The 15,000-nt window shown below is 42.8% G+C and overlaps 1 long non-coding RNA gene across 1 annotated transcript in view; it reads right to left on the bottom strand.

Moving 5' to 3' along the window:
- The window catches only part of LOC138212442 (uncharacterized), an 8,305-nt gene extending 5,897 nt beyond the window's left edge, over window positions 1-2,408 (bottom strand). The window contains exons 1-2 of the long non-coding RNA XR_011179445.1: window positions 2,353-2,408; window positions 1,142-1,186 (exon numbers count right to left, since the gene is read on the bottom strand). This is a non-coding gene — a long non-coding RNA (uncharacterized lncRNA). The remainder of the gene's footprint in view (window positions 1-1,141; window positions 1,187-2,352) is intronic.
- Window positions 2,409-15,000: the final 12,592 nt, after the last annotated feature.

The raw sequence follows: 15,000 nt of genomic DNA on the forward strand, positions 1-15,000 counted from the left end.
GGAGAGATACCGAAGAGATACCGGAGAGATACCGGAGAGATACCGGAGAGTTACCGAGAGAATTACCGGAGAGATACCGGAGAGTTAGTTACCGGAGAGTTACCGAACAGTTACTGGAGAGTTACCGGAGAGTTCACCGCCACGTTTCCAACGAGGTAACCTGAGCTGTGAAACCGATGTGAAAACACAACAGTGAGTGAAGTGAAAAATCAAAGTTGTTTTTCGCTAGCGTTTCACTTCAGATGACGTGAATTTCAGGTGAAAGCTTGAGCTTGTCTCGGAGGTCGAGGGGCTACGAAATAAAAGTCGGTGGCGAGTCGTGTGTAACACGGAAAAAAGGTGAGAACAGAGACATTTAAACTGCACTTACCGACTTTTTCTTCAGTGTAAATAAACTGAAGTATGACATCATACTCAGGAATAAAGGAACGTGTACGACTGACGTGAGAATAACATGACATCAATAGCGGCGGGTCACGTGACAGACTTTCATCCAGGAGTTGGGTCAAGTTAGTTTTTTTTTTCTCACCGTAACCACGTGTTTTTATCCGTAATCCTATCTACGTTTTTTTTTTTTTTTTTTTCTATTTATTTATATTTAACCAAGTGTTCTTCCTAAGACCTATAATCACGTGGGTTTCTTTTCCTGAAGCAACGTGACACTGATACACGTGACAGGGAGACACTTCCCTCTAGTGGACAGATGTGTGTATCGCACAAAAGGCGGAATAATTGCACCCAAAAAAAGGCCAAATATTTGCAAGTTTTTACTCCATTTCAGAAGAACAATTAAGGATTCGTGCATGAATTCCCATTCATATTTTGTTGGTGATACTTCTCTATGTTTACAAAGTACATTTAAAAAAAAAAAATGAACGTTACTTTTTCTTCAGTAAAACTTCCACCGTTGGTTAATACATTCACTGATATAGTGTAATTTGAACATTATAAATGATTATATACTAAATAACATTTAAGTTGTGTTAAGTTACGCTGGATAATGTTTTGACACTTATGTATTATTTAACTTTTATATATGAATATATTTCTAGTTACTGGTGAAAATTATTGCTTGTTTTGAGGCGACGTCTTATGAGCGTCCCAATAACGTGGGTGAGTGTTGTGGATGTGTTACACTCACCAGTCACACGGTCCTGACTCGTCTTCATCGTCAGTAACTGTCCATCTGTAATGAAACTTAATATATAATATAATGTAATATATGTGATGTCATGCTGCCTCATAGAAAGAGAGATAATACACACTCATTATTTGTATCACACTCATGTTCAACAACATAAAACACTGTTTGTTCTTTCATCTGAAGCTCTAATATCACTTTCACTGCTGTAATGAAGCAGAAAAACTAAAACACACACAAAACAATATTTTGATTTAAAACAACTTTCACTCTGTAATGAAGACGGAAGCGTCTGAAGGACATCCAGTTAAATTCAGGACTTTATTGTCCATTTAAAATACCTTATACAGAACTTTACATGGAGACGCAATAAAGCAAAATTAATAAATGCACAGAGACGGACGGGCATCTGTTGATGAGAGCTGACGGGGTGTAAAGAGTGAAATGTGGCGCGTTAGAAACATTCTCCAGGTCAGTAATGACTTCCTGAATGTTCCAGTTCGTTGTCACGGCGACAGATTACTTTTATTTACTGATAAATATTTAGTCTGCCGGGCGGCGCTGTGAATTGAAGACGACGCCTGGACATGAAGAGTTTCCACAACAATGTGACAATTTCAATAATAAATAAATGTTGATTAATAAAACACTTTATAACACATTAGGATGTATTTGTAAAAAAAAAACAACTCAATTTATGGATCAATATCTGACATTTAATCAGCTGTAATATGAAATATATTTTGATATTTAAATTATTATGGTATGCAAGACTACCTATGTATTTATTACATTATTTTTGAGTGAAGTTGATGTTGAATTAAGAATAAATACTCCTGTTTTGTGAGAATATTTAAAACTGTCAACATGTCAGACTCTGATGGTTTTTAAATTCGCCACTTTATTTTGTAAAAACGTGAATTTTCTTAATCTTTTGCTTCAGTTTTCTTTAACTCGGACGCGTCCAGCAGCTTTTTTTTTCATGAGGTTTTTCCCTCACATGCAGAATTTTTTTCAGGGTTTTGGCTGCAAAAATAAACCAATAAAAGCAAAATTTGTTCCTTTTTAATTCTCTGTTGTACAAATCACACAAACTGCTCTTCACATTAGGCTCAGTGAGATCATTTCTTAAGCTCTGGAGGAAATGACAGCTTCTTTTCATTCTCACCCACTCGTGGCCCTTATTCTGCTCGAGCCTTTTTCCTTTTTACCTCTGTCTCCTCCTCCTCCTCCTCCTCCCCTCTTATCCGTCTCCTCCTCACGAGCTGAAAAGGAGACGAGGGAAGAGAAAAGAGGTATTAGAGCAGAAAATACAGGGAGATTAATGTGGGACGACTCGGGAGGAAAACTCGGGGAAGATATCGGACACCTGAGAGACGGATATCCACACGTTAACCACCGTCGTGGTGCATCCGCCCTCTGTGCTTTTAATTGCTTCAAATGAGATAAATCTGCTTGTTTTTTCTTCCTCGTGGCCCTCCTCATCCTCTATTTTCTTCTTCTCTTCTTGTATCTCCTTCAGGCCGGCGGCAGGAGGCACATTTCCTCCCTCTCCAGTCTCCATCTTCTCCGGGACTTCCTCCTCCTCTTCCTCTCTTTCCTCTCCTCACCTTCTTCCCAGCCCTTCCTCCTCCTCCTCCTCCTCCTCCTCCTCCTCCTCCTCCTCCTCCTCTTCTTCCTCCCCTCCCACTGAGCGGTCCTTTGCAGACATGCCTGTTCGGTGCTACAACCCATTTAGGGCCCTATTGCTGTGGCCACCAGGTAATTGGAGCTGCAGCCGGGACCAGCACAGGGGACGTGGGGGGTCGCCAGAGTGAGTTTGTGTTTTTTTGTTTTTTTTTGTCTGTTGCTGCATGCAGAGCCGGAGGAAGGCAGAGAAAATAAAAACCACACCGGCCACGTGAGCGTTGGAGCACGTCAATGCCGCCGCGGTGTTACAACGTGCTCTTTGCACCAAACGTTCACGAGGAGGAAGTTCGATGGAAAGATGCGACTCCCGAACGTCAGCTGCTGCTGCACACGTTTAACGAGGAGAAACATCTCTGCCAGAAACCGATTTCCATTCAGTCAGATATTAAGATTTTAAAACAAAATTTGCAAATGTTTTTTTTTAACACCTTTGACAAATAATACATCTATAAAAGCTGCAGATTAATTCACATTTTTAACACATAGGAGGACAAATAACTTAATCTGCACGTTATTTTCAAAACCCAAATATATTCAGTTAACCATCATACGAGACAGCAAAAAATACTCAGACAATATGTTGCATTATTGCAGAGAAGACATGTCTCTATTTGACTATTAAAATGGAAGCAAATTATTGTTTTTGATCATTTTATTTATTATTTCAGTCCTCTACAATTACTTTTATAAAAAAATAAATTCTAAAATGTAATAATGTTGTTAATATTAAAAATCGAAACGTTTTCACTTTAAATGAAGACATTATAAAATAAATAGTGACGACAAAAGACTGACTGGAATTTTTTTATCTCAGTTTCAGCAACTCATACCGTCAAATTCACGATTTTTCCAATTGTTTTTCTTTTTTCTTCAAATTTTTTTTTACAGCTGTATATATATGTTCTATAGAAAATTCAACAAAATAAAATTCAAGTTAAACTTCTTTCTTAAGCTATAAAACCATCTGCTGATGTTTCCTTCAGTCTTTTAACTTCAGGCCACCGAAACAAAATAAACTCGATTCAGTCTTTTTCTGTTCTGTAACTTCTTCTTTATGGTTTTAGTATTCATACTTTTTCTATCTTGTTTTACTTTCCATGGTATATTATTTTCTATTTTATTTTTGAAATATTTCTGTTTAACTCGAATAAATTCATTTAAATTGTAATTTGTATCGCTTGAGTATCATCTTTTATTATTTATCTCTTGTCGTCTCATTTAATCAACTTCTCGGAGTGGTTTAGTTTTTCATTCATTTTTTTTAACATCCTGTATTTTGTCAGTTGCTTGTAAAACACTTTGACCTACATTTGATTTGTTTGAAAGGTGCTGTTTATATACATATATATATATATAAATGAAGTTTGATTGATTGATTGATTGATTACACTTGACGGTCAGACCAGCAGAGGCTGATATAGATAATTTTTATTTTTACAGAAATCAATTCTCATTTCAACACGTATGAATATATGATGACATATACCCTTTTAATTGATGTCATATTGCTGAATTGAGTCACGGTGGCCTTTTAAAACGTTCAAATCTTTCGTTAAACACTAAAATGCGACTTGCTGTTGCGGTCTGTTCAGAATCAGGACTTCATGTTGGTTTTGGTGCATGTTATACCTGGATCTCACCCACTAAGAGTCCAACGCAGCCAAATGTGAAATATCATTTTTATTAAATTTTTTTAACAGGAACTCGTATTTCTCTTTTCACATCCAGATTCATGTGACGAGTTCAAATTCCTCTGAATAGAAAGAATCCTTTTGAGCGGCTCACACAAAGACCAACAAATATAAACATGGCGATAACTCACCCCCCCCCTGCCTGCTTCTCTCTCCTCCTCCCTCATCTCCTCTCTAATGCGTCCATCTTTCTCTCCATATTCAGCGCAGTAGGGGAGAGCTGCATTTGAAGCTCATTAAATAAAGACCTACAGAGCTCTGTGTTGTGGCTGTCTGCTTTCTCCTCACGCATTAAGAATTTATGACATATAACTCCTAATACGTGTCTGCTGCAGGACATGCAAACAAATACTGAGTGAAAAATCGATCGTGGAGCGTCTATTAATGTTGAGATTTTATTGTATGCATCGAGACAATTAGACGGTTTTGTTGCAACCATCTGTTTTCCAAGTCGAGCCAAATTAAGTGTAAGTGTAATGCAGCTTTTTGCTGAGCGACCCACTCGGTTAGAAACCAGAGAGATGTAGAAGAGGTGTGACATAAAGACCCTCAAACCTCAAAGTGCTGTTCAGACTGATAAAAGCACGACGTTGTCAGCAGTAACGAGACACAGAAGACCTGAACGCACGACGCCGAGGCAGGAAGTGAAGCGAACTTTGGACTTTACGTACAAAAACTGGTGAAAAACGACAAAGTCGAGCGAAGAAATGCTGAGAAAAACCAGGTATCAACCGTCGTCGGTTTGTGAACGTTATGAATCCTCCAGTTCAGATTCTGTCCGTCACCATCTTGTTAGTTCGGAGCGGTTTGGAGCAGGAAGTGACCATATTTGGACGAGCTGGGGGAGGAGCCAGCGGTGGATCTGACCGATCTGATCGGAAACCTGACGATACTACGTCCCGCCCACCGATAGCTGTAACCTGACTGCACCTCAGGCCTGTCAATCAAACAGACACGCCCCCAAAAACAGGTCTTCTTGAATCTTCTTTTCTAATGAATGAGGGATTATTTTCAGATGGACCTCCAGAAAACTAATAAGAAGGAGTGACTTTAGCTAACAACACCGAGATAACTGATGGACACATTTTATTCACTTTGGATTTGATGAGAGAAGTTGAATGGGAGTCTATGGAGCCGGAGGCTTTTTGGAGCCGACCTCTAGTGGCACTCGCTGGTATTGCAGCTGAAGACACTTCTGGATCAGAAACATTTTTCAGACTTTTATAGACAGTCTGTGGTTAAAAACCTGACTAATGCTGCTTTCAAATATTTACGGTGTACATGAGAAGAGTCCGTATGAACAGCGTCCTCTTGTGGTATTCACGACATTGGAACTATATGAACTCAAGATTTTCTATAAACCTCGAGTTCATGAGTTGTGACGTGTTTGCTGCCGTTTACAGTTTACAGTAAACGCAGGAAGTAACTCAGCTGGCGCTCAGTACATACAACAGTTCCTGAATATTCACAGTATAACACTAGTACATGTAACATACAGAATAAAATGTTTTTACATGGACCCATGTTTATATTTTTTCGTTTCTTCTTTCAATGAAAAAGGAAAGTTTTTTTTTTTTTTTCCCACAAATAACAATTTTACGTCTTTTTTTACACTTCACGTGAAGCTCTTTAAGTCCCGGTGGCCTTTTGTTGTTGTCCATTATCTCTCACTTATCAATTACAAAAAACATGTACGTAAGTAAAAGAAAAGAAAAGAAAACACGGCTTTAAGAGACGAAAAAAACGACACCGATGGAACAAAGTAAAGCGTGCAAGCTTCTGACCATGAGAGTCTTACTGTATATTCATGTGCTGTCCTGCATGTGTGTGTGTGTGTGTGTGTGTGTGTGTGTGTGTGTGTGTGTGTGTGTGTGTGTGTGTGTGTGTGTGTGTGTGTGTGTGTGTGTGTGTGTGTGTGTGGGAGCAGGTGAGAAGCTAAGTTGACAGAGATGGACCACTTCACTTACCTGAGTTGACTGTTCCATTGTTAATAATGTTATGAACATCCTGTGGGGCCGGTCACACACACACACACACACACACACACACACACACACACACACACACACACACTGCAGATGGCAGACAAATAAAGACAAATAAATATGTGCGGAAACATATGGCACCCAGATTAAGGTTTGTTATTAATAACTTAAAGCGACAAGGATTGCGCCTCTTCACACACACACACACACACACACGCACGCACACACACACACACACACACACACACACACACACACACACACACACACACACACACACACACACACACACACAGGATGTTCAGGAACGAGATGAATCCACTCGCTGCTACTTTCGGGGCGTGGCGGCGTTCCTCCGGTCTGTCTGTGTGGTCGGAGGCATGCGGTGTGTTTTGGTGTGCGTGACAGTCAGGGTCCAATCAGGTCAGCAAAGAAGACACATCTTTTTGAATCTTCTTTTCTAATGAATGAGGGATTATTTTCAGATGGACCTCCAGAAAACTAAGAAGAAGGAGTGACTTTAGCTAACAACACCGAGATAACTGATGGACACATTTTATTCACTTTGGATTTGATGAGAGAAGTTGAATGGGAGTCTATGGAGCCGGAGGCTTTTTGGAGCCGACCTCTAGTGGCACTCGCTGGTATTGCAGCTGAAGACACTTCTGGATCAGAAACATTTTACAGACCCGGAAGCTACGAACACTTTTATATTCAGTTTGTGGTTAAAACCTGACAACCAGCTGGGTTTTCTTTGATGTTGGCGGGGGTTGGTGTCACCGTGAATTTGTCCCCCAGAGTCAGACTGTCAACATCGAGTTCCACTGGGACCTTCTTTCCCTGCAAAAACCACCTGAACTGGCAGCACCATGTCACAGGTTTCTCCCCCACAACAACACAGATTCAAGCTGAAGAGTCGCTGTTTTGACACCGATCAGATCAGATCGACTCGTTTACAGAACCGAAAGTTTATCCAAGCGTGGCAGGAGCGCCGGGAGCGAAGCATCGCCACACAAAGGGAACGACTTTGAAGGGGGACGGATTGAAATCTAGTAAGATTTTCGGTTGTTATGGGCGGAGTCTCCCCGAACGACGTTCTGTGATTGGCTGCAGATCCCTAGATTCACAGGAAAGTAGGAGGGGCTGAATCTGAGGATCACGGGCCGAAACACTACGATTTGGATCAGGTTTCAGGAGACAGAAGTTTTACTTGTGATTTCATCGAACTGTGTGAACTGCGTTTCCCACTGAGAGCCCAAACAAAAAAAAGTGATAAGCGATGAGTCAGCATTAACAGCACAAAAAAAGTGAGTAGTCGTTTCGTGACCGACCAGCGACGCGTCTGACCAGCGACGCGTCCGCCTGAAAAACTGAATCAAACCAGAGAGCAGCCGTGGTGTGAACGTCCAAAAAACAAAAAACAGCTTCTTTTTCTGAGATTTAAGTCGACTAAAATCTTTCGTCTTACAGAAAAACAAAAGAACAATAAAAGCAACATTTTCGCAGGAGGTCAGTGGGCGACTCCTTCGACTCCTTCGGCTCCTTCAGCTCCTTGGGCTCCTTGGGCTCCTTGGGCTCCTTGGGCTCCTTGGGCTCCTTCAGCTCCTTGGGCTCCTTGGGCTCCTTGGGCTCCTTGGGCTCCTTGGGCTCCTTCAGCTCCTTGGGCTCCTTCGGCTCCTTGGGCTCCTTGGGCTCCTTGGGCTCCTTGGGCTCCTTCGGCTCCTTGGGCTCCTTGGGCTCCTTCAGCTCCTTGGGCTCCTTGGACTCCTTGGGCTCCTTGGGCTCCTTGGGCTCCTTCAGCTCCTTGGGCTCCTTGGGCTCCTTGGGCTCGCGGCCCGTTTCACGGTCGTGCTGAAGTGCGTGTGCGATGGTGACGTCTCACCCGGCCGGTGGAAACGCCTCTCGATGCCTCGTCTGTTTTCATCTCACCATTTTACTGCCGCGCTTTGATCTGCTTCCGTCGCCGCGTTCCCTCTCATCCTCCACAATGTTGTCACGTTCGGCTCCTGGTATTACTTCCTGCTGTTTGTTTAACAACTACCCCCCCCCACCACCACCACCACCACCACCACCCATCCCCTCCCCGCTACTCACAGATTTCTTATTGTCAAAGTCAAATAGCAGCATGGCATGCGCAAATAGGACCGGATGCGCTTGGGGTCGGGCTCACGCGGGTTGCCGTCTCACTTCAAATAAAAAAAAAATAAAAGAAAAAAGACGCAGACAGGAGACGGACAGGAAATACAAACAGGATATCAAACAGATATCTTCCTCCTCCTGTACCCGCCTCCCTTCTCCTCTCCACGGTGGGGGACCAGGTGCCGGAGCAGGGAGGTGCTTTAATTGTGTGGTGGGGGGAGAGGAGGGGGGCCGGTTTTGGTTTTGTGTGTGTGTGTGTGTGTGTGTGTGTGTGTGTGTGTGTGTGTGTGTGTGTGTGTGTGTGTGTGTGTGTGTGTGTGTTTGTACTTTGGAGAGGCAGCAGCAGATAATTGGAGAGGCTCACCTGGACGCTGGTCACCTCTCAACCCTGACCCTCCGACCTTCAAACCAGCACAATTCACTCTGGGTGCGGAGTGTGTGTATGTGTGTGTGTATGTGTGTGTGTGTGTATGTGCTGAACTCTTCCTGGCCCAAGCAACCAGGGACCTGATGTGTGTGTGTGTGTGTGTGTGTGGGGGGGGAGGGGGGGGGGGAGGAGGAGGGGGGAACAGCAGGCTGCTTGTGTGAGTCTGCCCATCTTTTCCTGACTGCCCATCTCCAGTCAGTGTGTGTGTGTGTGTGTGTGTGTGTGTGTGTGTGTGTGTGTGTGTGTGTGTGTGTGTGTGTGTGTGTGTGTGAGCTGGTGAGAGCTGCTATAAAAGATTCAGGCCTGACTGATGACCTCGACCAACTAAAAAAAGATTTCACTGTTTTTCAAACACTCTTCTTTGGGAGACTCTGTGTGTGTGTGTGTGTGTGTGTGTGTGTGTGTGTGTGTGTGTGTGTGTGTGTGTGTGTGTGTGTGTGTATGGGCGCTTTGTATTTTTGTATTTTTTTTTATTTAACCTTTGCTTTGACAAAGAAAACACATCAAAAATTCTCTTTCACTGCTGCAGCCCCGCGTCGCAGGCGAACCCGTCAGCGGCGTGCAAAAAGCTCCGTTGCGTCGTTGATTCGATGCCGATGGCAAAGATGCAAAAAATGCAAAACAAGATGATGAAAGAGCGGAGACGAGTCGCCGCGGAGGTCAGCAAAAAAAAAATACGACTTCGGTATGTTTCACTAAAATAAAACAAGAAAGTGGGCGTTCTGTCTCGACGTGCGTGACATTCTTACGTTTCTGTCCTCTGATCTCTGCGTGTCTCACTGTGGGCGGAGCTCCACCTCTGAGACCGTCCACTTAAAAAAGTTAAAAGACAAATAAATCGTCAAACTTCTGTGTGTAGGAAACACTGCAAATTGTTTCAAGTCTTCCCTCGTCGTTGTAAAAATACATCTGCGAGACGAACATGTAACAAGCATCAAACATTTTTTTAACAAGGCGCCGTCTAGAGGATCGACTTCTGCAGCCAGAAAAAGTGAGAAGAAATCTTCCTCCGTCTGTTGAAGGATGAGACTTAAGACGAGCCTAAATAATTCATGCGACAGCCCGACAATCTGACTCGTGTTGAAGGAGCTGAATCCGACGTGGAACATGTAATCTAAATGCATTCTCGTGAGCTGAGTTCGAACCCGAGGCGGTGGGTGTGTTTCGCAGGTTTGCAGTACAACACGCCGATACTGCAGCGCTGCGACGGTTTCCTCTCCGTCGGCCCGCGTGGCTTTTAATCCTGCGGTATGCGCCCCTAGCTTTAACCTTATTACCCTGCACACCCGGGGGACGTGTAATGAAACCGTTCCCTCATTCAAGGGGTCAATTTGCTGGCTTTTCTTTATGAAGTCTAAAGTCTCCTTCATCCCATCGGCACACCTGCCTGTCTGATTTTTCTCCCACTCAAGCTCCCCTTTAATTAGCCCGTGCATGTGTGCGTAAGCGTTCGAGAGTAACAGAGAATTCCTGTCTCACGCTGACTTCATTGAGTCGAGGTTTGATCTATCAGTAGCAATATTTCCTCTTCTGACTCCTTACATCTTCAAACATCTTTGCCTCGATGGTTTGACTGTTTGCCTGCGCACAGACAGATTTCTGCTCTGGTTTTTTGTTTTTCTGCATCTGAAACAGTAAAATCAAGCATTACCAATTACAGATGACACGCACACACACACACACACACACACACACACACACACACACACACACACACACACACACACACACACACACAAACACACACGGAGAGCATGCCCCCCCCCCCCCCGAGCTGTCATCACGTTCAATCCAACTGTCAAGGAATCAAAACAGATCAAATGCAGCAAAAATAAAACAAGAAGAAAAAAAACTGTTCACTTGGCAACGAGAAACAATTTGTTCCTCTGCAGCCTTTTGGTGAAATCATGATTTCAATCAGTTGCATCACGATCGATATTTTTCTTCCTGTTTTGATAATTCATTAGTCAACCAGTGATTCATATTTGAGCAGACGTGTTGTTTACCTCGTAAACTGTATGGAAAGCGCCTGAAAGTGCAACACCACCGAGAGCCACTAGGGGTCCTCTGTTTCCATAGACTCTCATTCAAAAGACATAAACTTCTCTCATTATCTGACCGATCTGATTGGAAACCATGACGATACTACGTCCCGCCCACCGATAGCTGGAACCTGACTGCACCACAGGCCTGTCAATCAAACAGACACGCCCCCCCCAAAACACGTCTTTTTGAGGCTTATTTAATGTACATTTACCAACCTTTTTATACAGTCTGCAAATAATGTATACTCACCTCCAGCATTTCCGTGGTTACAATACTTAGAAACAATTTTCCTCGAAATGAGAGGCGTCATTTAAAACCAATTAATTAAACATTATCGTAACGTAACGTCGCCCTTCTTTTGATTCTGCAGGAAGTAGAGAAAAAATACTTGACACGACGCCTTGAACGTGAACATGCGTGTGATTATACGAGATCGTGAAGGTCACACAAACACGAGGGCTTCGTGTTGAGCGTGTTGATTGGCGGGACAAATTTGACGACCGTCGTCTTAATCACCGATGAGACCTCGAAGTGGGAGGGATTTTGGGGACAAGTACAAATGAGCTTTTAATGATTATAACGACGGTACGTGATCCTCGTAGGAATCCACAATAATCAGACACCTGATGTTTGCTGCCTTCATCCCTCCTTCACCTGGATCTCCAACACGCTCCTTCCTTTCTATACACAGAGTCCCTTCAGATCTTCCCGTCCTCCACCTCCTCCCCTCCTTCCTGTAACTGTTGCCTCGGAGAACAAAGGAGGCTGTTGTCCCCCGCGGGTTGATGAGAGGGCTGCAGAGGGTCAGTGTGATATTTGGGTGTGATATTTCCATCGCCAGCCTAAATGTCTTATGTCAACATGATTATCACCCGGCAACCAGGGAAGGAACGACTGGGCGGAAGGAGACGTGCTAGAAAGAAGAAGGGTTTTAAAGACAGAAAAATACCTGATGCTGAATTGACCCTAAACTACAGCCTTCCTCCGTTGTTGTTGTGTTTATCCAAAGACCTCGGACATTCCCAATACCTCCACGACACCAAGCCGTCCCTCCAGGAAAAACCCAATCTTGGAATCGCAATAATTAACGCAAAATCAAGCATCTTGCAATTTTACAAAAAAATCATTACGGTCTTTTAAAACAAAACTTACTTTATGAACTAAAATAAGTCCTCATTTCCAACCAGCGACACTCTGCCTCCTCTCCTATCATCAAAACAAACCGCCGCTAGCTAACCAGAAAAAAACTAAAATTTTATGATGGGAATAAGGAATTTCCAGCTGATAGAGACTGCACTCTGTTTTCAGTGCATACAGTGTTGAATTAATCCAATTTAAAAAGCATTTAAAGCTCTTATTTTGACAGGAGATGTAGCCTGATTCGACTTTTTGTTCCTGCTGAGAATGCTTATGAAGAAAATACAAAACTGTATTTTCATAAATACTTTTCAAGCAGTCAGACCTTCACACAAGAGGATACTTGGTTCAGACTATTATTTACACACATAAAGACATCTCAAAAACCTTGATGTAAACAAAAGAAAAAAAAACTTTCTCTGCTTGAAACTCTTCATTCAGTTGAAGTTCAGAAGAACTTTGTGCTGGAAAAGATTCAGGCAGTTGGGATGTTGCTCCAAAACTATAACATCTCCACTTCGACATAACACAAAGCTACTGAGAAACAAAAAGCGCTATCAGTTATATCGCCACTATGAAATCACCTGAATCCATTTCTTCTGATTAAATTGTCCGGCTGCAAATTCTTGAAAAAAAAATTTGTGGATTTTATCATCTACGCTTCATAATATCATTAAAAGATTCAGAGAAATCTCTGTATGTGACGGACGAAGCCCGAAAACCACTATTGGATGATTTTCGGGTGGCACTGCATTAAAAACAGACACAATTTTGTAGTGGAAATCACCGCATGGGCTCAGGAACACTTCAAAAAAACATTGTCTGTGAACACAGGTCATCGCTGCATCCATAAATGCAGGTTAAAACTCTACCATGCAAAGAAAAAAACAGATAGAAACATTCAGAAGGGATGATTTTTACTGTGTTGTATGAGTGTTACTGCAGGAATGTGACTGAATGATAAGAGTGGACCTCCTCCTCATTACACATAAACTGCAGCCGCAGGCAGCCAGAGGCAAATCCTCGTGTATCTTCTATGCAAATCAGGATAATCACACATAGTACACAGATACATATCCGTTATTTGCCCATTTATAATTGCTGTTTTTGAGAATGCAGTTCTGATGTTGCAATTGCTGCAGAAACAAAATGTCCTTGAGTGCATTTGTGTTTGCTTCACAACACCACACAACCAGCCAAGCAACCATAAAGTTTCATGACAAAATGCTTTTCCACCAGATTTTGGTGCAGTGTAAATGTATTGTCGTGAGTTTTTTGCGGTGTTTGACTGAAAACCCCTAAGACCCGCCCACCTATACGGGAAACCTGACTGCATGTCAATCAAACCAGACACGCCCCTCAAATATCTAAAGAATGATGGAATTATTTTTAGGTAATTCCAGCAGAAGCTTGCAGTTTATCCAACGACACCGTGATGACTCGTCGGAGACATTTACTGACTTTGTATTTCAGGAGACAACTTGAGGCTTTTTAAACGGGAGTCTATGAAGTTGTTTTTTTTTTGTCGCCAGCCCCCTAGTGGCCCTCAACGGTGTTGCACTTTTAAAGCACTTCTGCATTGGCTTTACTTTTCTATACAGTCTGAAACTTGATCGCTCAGTCCTGCAAACTTCACACCATTTACTCTATCTCACTTAAGGGGGGCTTTTATTTCTGAAGGAACAAATTGAACAAATAAAATAACAGCGGAAAATGCAGCAAAGTTTCCGAGGGACTTTTATCGTAAGCTCACAAAAGAAGGAGGCAGAGTCGGATGTGCAGCTCATCTCGGTGGACGAGCTGTACTTTTGAGCTGTTTAGTTAGGTAAACTTCTCAGGTACAGTCTATCCAGTCTCAATATGACATGAAAATCCCCGAGGTGGGCGGCAGACTGAGGCAACGGCGAGGAGAGTCGTTGTCATGCATTCTCCTCAGATGTTTTTAATAAAAAAGCATTCATCCTCAGAGAGTCGCTGCTCTAGTAATCACCTTTCCTCATCTGCTCTTCACTTTTATTCTCTCCGTGTCTCAACCTTCACATCACTGCGGCTTTATATTTCACTCTGCACAGTGAAAATGAGTCAACAGCGACGGCTGATACAAGCAGAGTCAAGCTCTTTGAAGCTGTTAATGACACAGGCGTCGCCTTAAAGCTCCGTTTTACTAAAATAATAAAGATGACACGGATAAACATTTTTTTTAAATTTATTTCTCACCTCCGAATAACCGATATCAGCTGAGACGCATGAAAAATTCACTCATGAGCTGCTATGAAAGTTGTACATATCTGTATCTCCATCCATCCATGACATCATCCATCCATCCATGACATCATCCATCCATCCATCCATCCATGACATCATCCATCCATCCATCCATCCATGACATCATCCATCCATGACATCATCCATCCATCCATCCATCCATCCATGACATCATCCATCCATTCATCCATCATCCATCCATCCATCCATCCATCCATCATCCATCCATGACATCATCCATCCATCCATCCATCCATCCATCCATCCATCCATCCATCCACCCATCCATCCACCCATCATCCATCCATCCATCCATCCATCCATCCATCCATCCATCCATGACATCATCCATCCATTCATCCATCATCCATCCATCCATCCATCCATCATCCATCCATGACATCATCCATCCATCCATCCATCCATCATCCATCCATCCATCATCCATCCATCCATCCATCCATCCATCCATCCATCCAC

This window comes from Embiotoca jacksoni, unplaced genomic scaffold (genome assembly GCF_022577435.1).
Source record: "Embiotoca jacksoni isolate LCO1_2020_lvr unplaced genomic scaffold, fEmbJac1.0.p SCAF_55, whole genome shotgun sequence".
NCBI lineage: Eukaryota > Metazoa > Chordata > Actinopteri > Embiotocidae > Embiotoca > Embiotoca jacksoni.